Source organism: Camellia sinensis, chromosome 11 (assembly GCF_055761805.1).
Source record: "Camellia sinensis isolate YWXY chromosome 11, ASM5576180v1, whole genome shotgun sequence".
Taxonomy (NCBI): Eukaryota; Viridiplantae; Streptophyta; class Magnoliopsida; order Ericales; family Theaceae; genus Camellia; species Camellia sinensis.
The window spans coordinates 115,301,898-115,315,734 of record NC_138971.1 but is presented as its reverse complement, the minus strand read 5'-3'; the positions used below and the strand labels follow the sequence as shown (position 1 = coordinate 115,315,734).

Sequence of the window (13,837 nt, the reverse complement as noted above, 5' to 3'; positions counted from 1 at the left end):
AGTAATGTGGTAAGAGAGATAAATCCTACATAAAAGAAAACTTAATTGAATGCTTCCTGTAGGTTTGGTTTTGCTTTGATTCAACTTTCTTCAAATGCTAGACTTAGGAGTTGTTTGGAATGTTCTAAATAAGTGCACTTTTTGACTTTTTATCAAATATGGGTTGGGTTTAAAATGATGTGGTAGAAAGGTGATGTGACTTATATAAGATGATATGACTGAAATAAGATAGTGACTTTTTGACTTTTTAATTTTTTTAAAAGATGTCAAACCTAACCTTACTTTAAGGTGTTAAAGCTGCTGTAGAGCTTGTTATTTTCGGAGAATAGGGCTTGGGTAGAAGGGATGTGGCTGTTCTCTCTCAAAACTCTCTCAAAATTGGTCAAAACTCTTTATCCTTTGAAAAGGGAGGAAAGGGTATATTTATACGCTTAAAGGAGTCTTGGGGGCTAAGAAAAGTCTCCTTAGGGTTTTCCTTGCGGTGCCTCTTGTTTAGGTGTCGTTTAGTAACACTTACGTTTTCTGTTTATATTTATAAAAATTTTAAAAATTCAAATAAAAACTTGTTTGGTAAAATTTTTGATTTATAAATCAGTGGTCTCAGTTTATAAATTTAGCCAAAAAATGAAAACACAAAAAATGTGTTTTCATTTTGAGTTTTCAATTTTTTTTTTTTTTACCACCCAACACTAGCCACCACCCGCCACAATTTTCCACCACCGTCTTCCGCCACCAGCCACCTGCCACCACCACTCGCCAGCCACCCACCACCACCCACCACCCACCTGCCACCCACTCGCCACCATCATCCACCCCTCGCCACCACCACCACTCACCACCCACCTGCCACCACCACCCACCACCCACTTGCCACCCACTCGCCACCATCATCCACCCCTCGCCACCCACCTGCCACCACCACCCACCACCACCACCCACCACCCACTCGCCACCACCATCCACCCCTTACCACCACCGCCACCCACCACCTACCTGCCATCCACCCGCCACCACCCACTAACCGCCACTACCATCCACCGCCCGCCACCACCTACTTGCCACCACCACTCACCAGCCACCAGCCACCTGCCACCCACTTGCCAACACCCACCACTACTACCACCACCACCCACTCGCTACCACCTACCACCCGCCAGCTTCACCTACCCACCCGCCAGCTTCACCTACCCACTCACCACCACCACCACCACCCTTCACCACCCACCACCACCACCACCACTCGCCACCACCCACCACCACCCGCCACCTGCCGCCACCACCACCACCACCCTCCACTTGCTACCACCCATCACTCGCCACTGTCACCAACCCACCCACCCACTATCACCACCCACCACCCACCACCCATCCGCCACCCACCCGCCACCACCACTCACTCGCCACCGTCACCCACCCACCCACCATCACCACCCGCTACCTACCCGCCATCTGCCACCCACCTGCCACTACCACCCACCACCACTACCTACTCACTACCACCCACCACCCGCCACCGTCACCTACCCACCCACCACCACCACCCGCTATCCACCACCCGCTATCCGCCACCCACCTGTCACTATCACCCACCACCAGCTACCACCACCACCACCACCCACTCGCTACCACCCACCACCCGCCATCGTCACCCACCCACCCACTCACCACCACCACCACCACCACTACCACCGACCCGCCACCACCCACCACCACCAGCTACCCACCACCTACCGTCATTACTTTCCACCATCGTCTTCCGCCGCCACTTGCCATCACTTGCTATTTCTTACTCTTTTTATATTTTTAAATTTTTTTAAACATTTTTTCAATTACCAAACGCGTTTGTAGTTTATGTTTTTCTAAAAATAAACAAAAACCAGTTTATAAAAATTTTGTAAATATAAACTGAAAACGTAAACGTTACCAAACACACCCTTAATTTGCGCAAACAGTCCATTTTCAAGCAAAAATTTAGGTGCCATGCAGTTGTGCAGCCAGACAACCAAAAAATGCTGAAAATTGGAGGTGCGGCCACACGTGAGGATTGTGTGGTTGCACGTGTGGATTTGTGCCGCCGCATACCTCCGTTAGACTTTAATATTTTAGGTATAACTTTCTCATCCGATATTTGATTAATTTTACTTTGATTCAACTTTCTTCAAATCTTTTTTTTTTTTTTTAAGTGATGTTTAGATTTTGGTATTTGTTAAAAGATTTATGGAAGGAATAATAAAGTGAAAAAAAAATTAATTGTTATTTCATGGGTATATTACATTTTATTTGTTTTTTAGGGAGTGTTTAATAACATGATTCAACATGTAAAACTAAATTGATTAAGTGATAATTAATTAAGCCTGTTTGATAATCATAATTGATATCACTTAAAAATTTAAGTGTCTTTTAAAATATAGGCTATAATTTTTTTCAAAAAATTAAGTTATATAAAACTTACTTAATTCCGATTGAATTTATAAATATTAAACATAAATATCAATATACCCTATTATAAGCTCACTACAACCACTGTTTTCACCACCACCACCACCTCCACCACCATCAGCACCACAACCATCATGCCACCGTTACCACTACCATTATGCCATCTCCACCGCCACTGTCATTGCCACCATCATTCACTACAAGAAAACTGGGTATATGAGACGGAACTTTTTGCGACGGCACACTTGCCGTCTCAAAAAGTCGCTTTTTGCGACGGCAGAAAATGCCGTCTCAAAAAAGCAGAGTATTTGCGACGGCACAATTTGCCGTCTCAAAAAAACAGAGCATTTGCGACGGCACTAAATACCGTCGCAAATACTCTCATTTTTTGAGACGGCAAATAGTGCCGTCGCAAATGCTCTGCTTTTTTGAGACGGTAAATGGTGCCGTCACAAATACTCTACTTTTTTGAGACGGCATTTTTTGCCGTCGCAAAAAGTGACTTTCGTGTTTTTTTTTAGTGAATATTTTTAAAATTTTAAATATTTTTTTTAGATATACCTTACTTAGATGTATCTACAAAACAAAAAAATTATGAAAAAATATTTTTAAAAATTAATAAATACAAAAAAATGTATTGAATTATTGTATTTTTGGTATTTAGTGAATTTTTAAAAGATTTTTTTTACAATTTTTTTAATTTTTAAGTGTATTTATGTTAGGTGTGTCTAAAAATTTTAAAAAATACTTAAAATATTTAAAAAATTCAGTAAAAACAATATAACACGGAAAACAATAAAGTTTAATTTTCTCAAAAGAGTTTTTGAAAAACTCTAACCTAGCATAGTGATTGTGGTTTTGAGATAGCTTCATATATATACAGTCACAAAATGGTTTGAATAAATTCAACGGTATTTTTCTGTCACAAAAAAAATAAAAAAAAAACAATGTCGTCTTACTCTTTTGATATACCATTTCTCTTTTCATTCATTTTTTCATCTTCCCGTCTCTCTGTCTCTATCTCTCTCTCTCTTCTCTTTATCTCTTTCACTTATCACTCTTCTTTCTATGTCTGCCTGTTTCTCTCTCTCATTCTCTCTGTGTCTCTCGCCTATCTCTCTTCTCTCTATCTCTCTCATTTCTTTTTTCTCTCTCTCTCTCTCTTATCTTTCTCTCTCTCTCTATCTCTCTCGCTCATTTCTCTTCTCTTTCTGTCTCTCTCTTTTTCTGTGTCTCTCTCTCGTTCATCTCTTTTCGCTCTATTTCTCTTTCTTTTTATCTATCTCTCGCTTATCTCTTGTTTCTCTCTCTTTTTCTATCTCTCCATCTCTCTCTCTCTATCTCTTTTTCTGTCTATCTCTCTCTTCCTGTCTCTCTCTCACTCATCACTCTTCTCTCACTCTCTCTCTGTCTACTTGTCTATTTGTCTATTTCTCCCTCACTATGTTCGCCTTGTTCACTCTCTTACTCTCATCTTCTCTATTTATCGAGCTCCTTCTCGATTTATCGATCCACTATAAGAAAATACACTTTTAGCAACCACTTTGTCTATCTCTCTCTCTCTCGCTCATCACTCTATCTCTGTCTCTGTCTCTCTCTCTATCTCTCTTCTTTATCCGTCTCTCACAAAATTAAAATATTTTTAAAATATTTAAAAAATTGATTTGAATTAAGTTTTGAAAAGAGTTTTGAATTATCTGTCTTCTTTATTTATTGAGCTCCCTTTCGATTTATCGATCCACTACAAGAAAATGTATTTTTAGCGACCACTTTGTCTCTTTCTCGCTTATCATTCTGTCTCTTTCTCTGTCTCTCTATCTCTTTTCTCTATTCGTCTCTCACTCATCTCTCTTTCTCACCACCCATCTTCTCTACCACATTTACCACTACTGCAAATGCCATTTAACTACCACCACTCTTCTCTTTCTCTCTTTCACTCATCACTCTTCTTTCTTTGTCTGTTTGTCTATCTGTCTGTTTGTCTGTCTGTCTATGTGTCTTTCGTTCATCTTTCTTCTTTCTATCTCTCTCATTTGTCTTCTCTCTATGTCTCTTTCGCTCATCTCTCTTCTCTCTATCTCTCTCATCTCTTTTCTCTCTGTCTCTCTCGCTCATCTCTTTTTTCTCTCTCTGTTTCTCTCGCTCATCTATCTTCTCTCTATCTCTCTATTTTTCTATTCTCTCTCTCGTTCATCTCTTTTCGCTTTCTTTCTATATGTCTCTCTCATCTCCTGTTTCTCTCTATTTTTCTATATGTCTCTCTCTATCTCTTTCTCTCTTTGTCTCTCTGTCTCTCAATATCTCTTTCTCTCTATATCTCTTTCTCTCTTTATCTCTCTCTCACTTATCACTTTTCTCTCTTTCTTTCTCTCTCTGTGTCTGTTTGTTTGTCTCTCACTCTTTTGTTTCTCTCTCTTTCTCTCTATGTGTCTGTCTGTCTGTTTGTCTCTCTTCCCCATTGTGTTCACATTACTCACTCTCTCCCTCATCGTTTCTCTATTTACTGAGCTCTCCACTACAAGAAAATGCACTTTTAGCGACCACTTTGTCTCTCTCTCGCTCATCACTCTGTTTCTGTCTCTCTCTCTCGCTTTCTCTCCTCTATCTGTCTCTCACTCATCTCTCTCTCTCTCTCTCTCACTACTCATCTCTTTTACCAACTTCACCTCTACGACTACCATTACTACTACCATTGCCACCACTCCACTACCACCACTACTACTACTGCCACTACTACTACCATTACCTCTCTTTCACCCCTGCCACTCCATTTACACTACCACTACCACAACTTCACCACTAATTTCTTTCGCTATCACCACCACCACCACCACCACCATCTCTCTTTCACCTTTTTTTCATTAAAATATTTTTCATTAAAATATTGCCCCTACTTCTACCAAATAAAAAAAATATATATTTTTTTTCATTAAAATAAAAATGAAACAAATAAATTTTCAATCTTCGTAACTAAAATAATATTTTTAATTTATTTTTCATTAAAATAATATTTTTAATTTTACCAAATAAAAAAAAATTTATCAACTATAAAAATTATTTTAATAATTTTTTATTTTAATAAAAAATACATTAATTATAACATTTGTGGGTGTGTAGGGTTTTGTTTGATGTGTAGGGTTTTGTCTGAGAACACACACAAAACAAACACCACAGAGCCGTCCCCTCTCATCTCCTCTCATCTCCTCCTGCTCGCTCTCTCTCTCTCTCTCTCCATCTAGGGTTTCGCCTTCCTCTCTCTCTTTCACACAACGACGGCGCCGATCATCCGTCACCGCCGATCCTCCCTCACTCCCGATCCTCCCTCACCGTCGCTCGTACCTCACTGTCGATCCTCCTCCCTTACCGCCGCTGCTGCCTCCCTCTCTCTCTCTCTCTCACAAACGACGTTGACGGTTGCTCGCCCCTCACCGCCACTCCTCCCTCACTGGCGATCTTCCCTCACCGCCGATTTCAAAGGGTATCTCTCTCTCTCTCTCTGTGTCGGGATTTCGGATATAGGGGGTTTTCATACACACACACACATATATATATATATATATATATATACATCTGTGAGTGTATATAGGGGGGTTTTTGATCTGTTACATATATATATATATATATATGATCTGTTTTTTTTTTTTGATCTGTTTTTCCCATACAGATCTGCCTAGTACTGCTACTCATACCAGCCTCTTTTAGAAGCAATTGGAGAGTAATTCAATTTCTACTCATACCGGCTGGGGGTAAGTATAGGATTGCAGTATGTTCTTTGTATGGTGTAGGAGCATTCTGTCTTCCCTATATATTTCTTCAGTGGACCTTACAATGGTTTGGAATTTTGGCTCATTCATGTTGCCAAAATTTGCAAGAGTTTCTGGAATAACTTAGATGAAAATGATAAAGATAAATTTTATGTAGAATGAAATTGCTCTTCGTTCATCTCTGAGGGGATGGTTCTGTCAGTTGGTGGTTGAGAGTAATCACTGAGCTAGTCTTGTCAAAGATCTGTATGATACGTTGAATAGGAGCTTATGTGCTGGATGTGGCATTGACATTTGGAATTCCAGGTTGTCTTAGAGAACAGTAAGTCATATTATCCATGTTCAAGAGTTTGATTGGGCTTGACAGACTTGTCTGCAGCAATTCAATGAGCAAGGGGGCACCCACATACACTACAAGAAAAGTAAAACAAAACATCTAAAACTCCCATATATATCCGTTCACTCAGAAGTCTCTACATAGTCCCTGCAGCAATTCAATGAGCAAAAACTGTACACGAATTTCTGACTTCTGTTGTTTGTAAGAAATATTTTGTTAATTTTTTTTTTTCCTTTTTTGAATGTCATCCTTGGTTAGTGAGTGTATTTAGATTACAAGGGGATGTGGCAAAAATATTTTATGTTGACAGGTTCATGGGCCTGGGGCTGACATGGATACCTTGTGTGTCGGACCATCTTACGTAAATAGAGAGGTTGGTTATAGTTTGGGTCATTCTTTCTTGTTAGGTTTTGCAAATCCAGAAGCTTTATATTTAAAGGTTGATATGATGTTTGTCTGCAGGAAGATTTCTTTATTATATTGCATGATATGCTGGCTGAAATGGAAGAAATTACTGAGCTTCAACCAGTTCCAGATGCTTATGTCCCAGTAATGAAGTTCAAGTATCAGGGAAGACCTCTCTTTCTTGTTGCATGGTTGTTAACTATATTGTCTGCTATTTTCTCTCATTTTGAGGCCTTCCCTTCTCACTTATTATCTTCATTTTCCCTTTTCCAATCCCTGCTCTGAAATGATTTCTGGCAGTTCTATTGAATACACTTTTCTACTTTTGAATGTGTCATTAGATAGAATTTTTTTTCAATAAAATAAATTATTCTATTTTAATTTTGATAAATCATGCCTTGTATCCTGTAGAAAAAAGTGTTGCACGTTTGATGTTTACTCAATATTAACCCGCTTTAGTTTAGTCTGTTAGCATAGTCTGTTGGCATATGTCCAGTCTCGTTGTTGGTAGTATTAATCGTTAGTAATTCTCAACATAGTTTGTGTGAGATGAAAAAAAAAGAGTAAAAAATAAAAATAAAATCAAAGAAAATACTCAAATTATTTATGTAGGGGTGAAACTGACAGGCATATGTTTTTGTTTTTGATATTTTTATGTGGTCTAAAATCGGGTAGGTAGGGGTGCTATTTAACTCACCATAAAATCTAGCTTAATGGGTATGTTCTACAATTTCACGCAGGGTTCACTTGGGACTTGTATAAACTACCATAGACTATTCATCCATAAAAATGTCAAAACAGTTTGCTAATTGTTCTCCACAAAAGGCTTTAGTTTTATTTATTTTTATTATTATTGAATTGGGTTGCTTTTCCATCGTATGGTCTATTTAGTCACCATCTTGTTACTGGGACATATAGACACAGTGTCTTTATAACACGTATACGTTAGGAGTGGTTTAAAGCTGGATTCATTTAAACTCCTATTTTATTCAACGTCCTTTGCATCATCAGTCTGTATCGCTTGATGTGGTTTTTAATAAGTTGGGAAGATTTTCTTTCATTCTTATCCTATTTTCACTTTAAAAAACATGTCCACAACTTCGAATCCGATTTTGGAACATCATATTGTTTCAATTGTATAATTCATTTGGGATGTTTGGTGGTTTGTTTTGTTTTGTTTTTATGTTTTCAGAAACAAGAAGTAATGAAATTTTCAAAACTATCTTATGTTTCCATATCGTTTCTTTTTTCTTATAAATTTATCCTAAAGGCTCATGGTGTTTCTTAAAAAATGAGTTGTTTTTAAAGAAAAAAAATCCCAATATCTTGACCTTGTATGTAGGTAAAGGTGTTCATATTAGTAAATAAATAAAAAAAGAAAAAAGAAAACTCTATTCATATATAAAAATTGTACAAGAAATTATGAGAAGAATGATATTCCTGTAAAAAAAAAAAAAATCTTCATTTGCATTTTGTTTCAAAGTGAAAGGTAGTCGCATTATTTTGTACAAAAACTTTGTAAGAATTTGTGGAGGGATTTGGAAAAAGGAAAAGGAAAGGAAAAGGGAAAATATAGGTGAAATAACATAGTTTTGCACACATTTTCTCTTTTCATTTCTAAATCCCTCCCCAAAATCCATGACCTAAACACAGCGTAAGGGCTGAACATAGAAGCTTCATTATAGGATAATTTTTGAAAGTCTCATGTTAGATACATAGAAGCTTCATTATAGGATAATTTTGAAAGTCTCATGTTAGATTCTCAATGGGTGCGAAAAAATTCAAGCTCGTGTGATTTGCAGGTTATTATGCGTATTCAGAGTTTGAGTTTATTCACGAGGCTTTGTACCCGCTAGACACTCGCCCCACTCTGCATTTCCTTAGCTGCAAGAGTGGGAAAAGAATTATGTAAGAAAATGCAGCTGATATAGTATTTTCTATGGTATTATTAAATATGTTATGCAATGTAATCACAAAATCTAGTTTATGCCAGTGAAGGCAGGGTAGAAAACAAAATTTCTGAACTCCTCTTATTGGTGCAGAGCTTGCGTACACCATGGCCGTGACTGAGCAGTGGGATGTTTATAGCTTTGGGGTGGTGGTTCTAGAAACAATAATGGGAAGGTATCCAAGCGAACTACTCTGTTCAGTGTCATCATCATCTTCTCAAAATAGTCTGCTGAAGGACCTATTAGATCCCTGCTTCTTGTCTGCTGTCAATCAACTGATTGCTCAAAATTTGGTTCTCTTAGCAACAATGGCAATGGCATGCTTAAGTCCCAATCCGAGATCTCAGCCTACAATGCTGCAGGTGTCTTGAGTGTTTCTTGTTCACAGACCACTGTTACCAAAGCCTCTGCAGGCATTACAATGTGGGAGCTGATGAATCAGGGGATATATAATTCCATGGACGAAAATTAGGTGAGGTTGATATATAATCCCAGATAGTGTATGGTTTATTCTAGTTTTTTATTCAGTTTAGTGAATGTTTATTTTGTGTAGAATTAGCCTACACAATGGTTGCAATTGAGAAGTGTGATGTTTGTACACAAGAATTTGTTATTTGAATATCATTACACAATAAGTAATCGTATTTGGGTGAATTTTTATTTTATTATTTTATTTTTATTAGGATTTGGGTGAATTTTATAATTTAAATATGCTTTTATGAACATGTACAGGTTAATTATTCTTTGTAAAATATTGAATTTGATGGTTTGATCAATTTTTATTTTTATTTTCTGTTATGATGTTTTTGTGAATGGAATGTAAATAATCAGCTCTTTTCACCGTCGGAAAAAATAGAAATTTTTAATATTTTTATTAATTTTGTTATAGGTTTTACTTTTTGCGACGACATTATACTGTCGCAAAAAATAGAAATTTTATTATTTAAAATAAAAATTTTATTATTTTTTAATATTTTTTGCGACGGCATTACACTGTCGCAAAAAATAGAAAATTTTATATTTTTTATACTTTTTGCGACGGCGCACACCGTCGCAAAAACAGTGTTTTTTTTAAAGAAAAAGATTATTAGCGACGGTGTTTTTTGCCGTCTCAAATAACATTTTTAGCGACGGTAAAATGGGGCCGTCGCAAAAAAGTCAAGAAATTTCAAACGTTATTAGCGACTGCACGGTGCCGTCGCAAAAAGGTAAAAAATGCCGTCGCAAAACATTAGCGACGGCATTTACCGTCGCAAAAACTCTTTTGCAACCCCTGCAGTTGCGACCCCCTCTTTGCCGTCGCAAAAAGTCATTTTGCCGTCGCAAAAAGTATTAGCGACGGCATTAGGAGTATTAGCGACGGTATTTTACCGTCGCAAAAAGTCAATTTTTTTGTAGTGATTACTACCACTATCACCACCATCACCACCACCATCATGCCACTGCTACCACTACCACCGCCATCATCATGCTATCGCCAGTAGCACCACCACCCCCACCACTACTACCATCACTTTCATCATTATTGTCATTATTGCCATAACATAAACATCACCATCATTTTACTATTACTATCATCACTATCACCACCACCACGCCACCACCACTATAACCGCCACCACCACCGGCACAATATAAAAATTAAAATGTACAATTTAAAAATAATAAATTTCAAATTTTATCCTATACATATCAAAAAACTTATTTTTAATTCAGCATTTAAATTTTTATCAAATAGTTTTTCAACTTAAAAAATTCAACATTTAATTTTAAATATATAATTTTTAATTTTCAATTTTATCAAATGCCACCTTAATTGCTCTCTTAATGTTTAAAGCCCGATATTTCTTTTCTAAAAAACCAACATTCAATATTGTGACAATATATCCCTTCCGTTATCACAACATTGAATATTTGGATGAAAATATATCACGTGAGCAACACATGATGCTATACTTAAAAGTATCTAACTAAAGGGAGTTTTTATTTACATATTATAAATTTTGGGGGGAAATACCAATAAAACCCAAATTGGAATCTTGTGCACTAATTAGTCCTGCATCTTTTCTGTTGAACCAAAAAGTCCTAAAACTCTCAGAATATCACATTTACCCTATGTCATGCGCGTGTTGGTGTGTGTATTAGGGGCCAATTTGGGGAGCTTCTATTTGCACACACCATTTCCACTCTTCACACACACTTAATGATATTTATTTTTATTACAATTTTATCCCTAAGTGAAATAACTATTATGGATATCACACAAATTTCAAATAAATACACCTTCTCATTGCACATCCACATCTACTTCCATGTTGAAGTTGCTGAAGCTCACTTTCATACTCAGTTTGCTAAACCTCCACATTCCATCCTCATCCTTTCAATCCCTTCATTGTTAGCTTCTATTTATTAGTTTACACACACTAAACACCTTCATTCTTGATTCATAGTTTTTAATTAGTTTACACACTACATTCATCATTGTTATGGAAGATTTCCCTTCTAAAAATTCAAATTTTCAGAAGCAGATAAATGTCTATGAGAAAGATAGCCAAGGAAATGTGAGTTTTGCTATGTGAAAGTCGGTTTTTTTTTTTTTTTTTGGATAACCAGGGTCGAAATATATCAATTTATTCGGTAGTCTACTACCGAAATAATTATGTAATTTCGAAAGTTGTCATCTGAAATAATTTAAATTTTTTGACATTCAGCTTCCGAACTGGTAAAAATAATTCGGACAACTACATTCGAACATTATCATTTTGTTTAACACTGTACTTCCGAATGAAGTAAATTTTTTTTTTCCATTTTATATTCCAAATTGGTAAATTGCATAATAAATTTACAATTTCAAATTGTAAATTTGTTTTTATAATACCATTTCAAATTTGTAACGTTATACAAAACATCTAGGAATATGTCTCAACTCAAGGAAGTCAGGTTTGCGCGGATAGTGCGTTGGATTACATTACTCAATTTATAACTAAACAGGTTCACTCTACAAAATTATAATGATTGTGTTTTGAATTGCTCAGGTAAGGCGTGATCTTTTGGGTGAGCTGCACACACACAAAAAGAAATACATTACACTCTATGGGTCCTACGAAAGGTTTGAAGAATTGAAAAGCATATTGTCATACACACACACATCGTGCTACAATCTTGTGTTATACCACTTGTCATTACAACAATGTCTCACATTTTTACCTCTTAGAACAGTGCCAGTACCTCAACTTGATAGACGTGAGATTGCCATTGGGTTTGTCAACGGAAATCATTTCGTCCAGGTATAAGAGAAAGTTATCATTTTGTGCATGTACAGGAAGTTATAAGGTATTACCACTAACTCAATTAACATTTGGTGCAGGTTTTTTTGCAGCCAGGCCATGCAGTTCCTCTTATAGCCACTAATTGGCGAAAAAATCGTCACCCTTGCACTGATGACTGGGATAATGCATATGTGCGCCGCATTCAGCATTTCAAGGACATCATTCATGATACTATAGCTATTCGAGAGACATTTGATGTTGTTGATGTCAAATGACACATGTATGCATTTGACAATGTTAGAACTATAAAAGAAATTAATGGATGTGTTTTTTGATGTTGATGTGCTCTGTGGCATAGATTGAATGTTATCGACCATTATTACCAATCCATTCTAATAACAAAATATCATTTACAATGTCGTCGACCATTGTTACCATTCTATTCTAATAACAAAATATCATTTACAATGTCATCGACCATTGTTGTCATTCCGTTCTAATAACAAAATATCTTTTATAATGTCATTAAAAGATGTATACAACAATGTCATCTTACAAAAACACCACAAAAAATTCATCAACTGACAAATAACATGTCACAAATCATCTGTATGCCTATGACTAGGCCTACGATTATATGTCAATGTCAGAGATAAAAAGTGACCTCTAATGCAATTAGGTCTAGCAGAACTACGTCCAACTTCATCAATGTGCTGACCTTCAAGGACATGCGCCATAGCCTCAATAGCCTGGTAAAGTCGATGAGGATGTCAAATCCCGTCCTCTTAACTAGCCTGAATGATAGGATATGCAATTCTCAGTGCATGTGCAATACGTTGCATTTGAAAAGAATATCAAATTGAAGAAAACATATCAGAAAAGCAAAAGTAACTTTCAAATGCATAAAAGAGGATAATATATTATATCGGCATGTTAGCTGAAATCCTGATGTTCATACACGCGTGGTCCATCAATGTGCTCAACATATAGATGCGTGATATTCTTATACCAATCCATGCAACTCGGTACGCATTTCCAAGACTGACGAACTGGTGTGCGCCTCAACTGCTCAGATAACACGTGGTTATCCCAAGCCTTCAGATCCTATCCAATTATCTATACATGACTGTATATCGTGCATATATGTTGTCCCGAGCACTACGAATGGGAGCCAGCGGTGTATCTGGGATGGTTTGAACCCTGCCAAACTGCCTTAGAACTCTATCTAGATGATAAGGTTCGACCACGTCTAAGCACTTCAAGCATCCATGCTAGAACGTAACTGGGTTACATGGATACCGGTCTTTGCAACTATGGTATGGATCCCAAATAACCTGTAAACATAAAGTGTTTTTGAATTAAAGTATATAAAGGGTAAGATAAATGGAAAGTGTTAAAATTATCTCAAGACGAGTAAACTTACATCAGTCACTACCAAGCTGTCAAGCTCCGCTTGAAATGACTTCCAATGATTAATGGAGGAACCCATCTCTCTTCTAAATGTCCAATGGTACACATGTGGCATGTTTTCATTGTAGCCCATGTTCTGGTGAGGTCGGAATGCTCAGAAGTGCTCATAAATCTACGCCTCCAGAAGATTCATATAACCACTCATCTGCTCAACACCAAACCGGCTAGCATACCCCAACTGTCTGAATAAAAATGCTAATGTAG

General features: G+C 37.0%; 2 long non-coding RNA genes across 3 annotated transcripts; both read left to right on the top strand.

Moving 5' to 3' along the window:
• The first annotated feature begins 5,579 nt into the window (after positions 1–5,579).
• Positions 5,580–8,071, top strand: LOC145802086 (uncharacterized). Of its 2 annotated transcripts, XR_014344362.1 has the most exons (4): positions 5,580–5,917; positions 6,104–6,185; positions 6,851–6,913; positions 7,003–8,071. It is a non-coding gene; the product is annotated as an uncharacterized LOC145802086 (long non-coding RNA). The 2 variants fall into 2 exon arrangements; XR_014344361.1 differs by having other exon boundaries at positions 6,104–6,913.
• Positions 8,072–8,295: 224 nt separating this feature from the next.
• Positions 8,296–9,559, top strand: LOC145802085 (uncharacterized). Its single transcript, XR_014344360.1, has 2 exons — positions 8,296–8,853; positions 8,988–9,559. It is a non-coding gene; the product is annotated as an uncharacterized LOC145802085 (long non-coding RNA).
• The last annotated feature ends 4,278 nt before the right edge of the window (positions 9,560–13,837 follow it).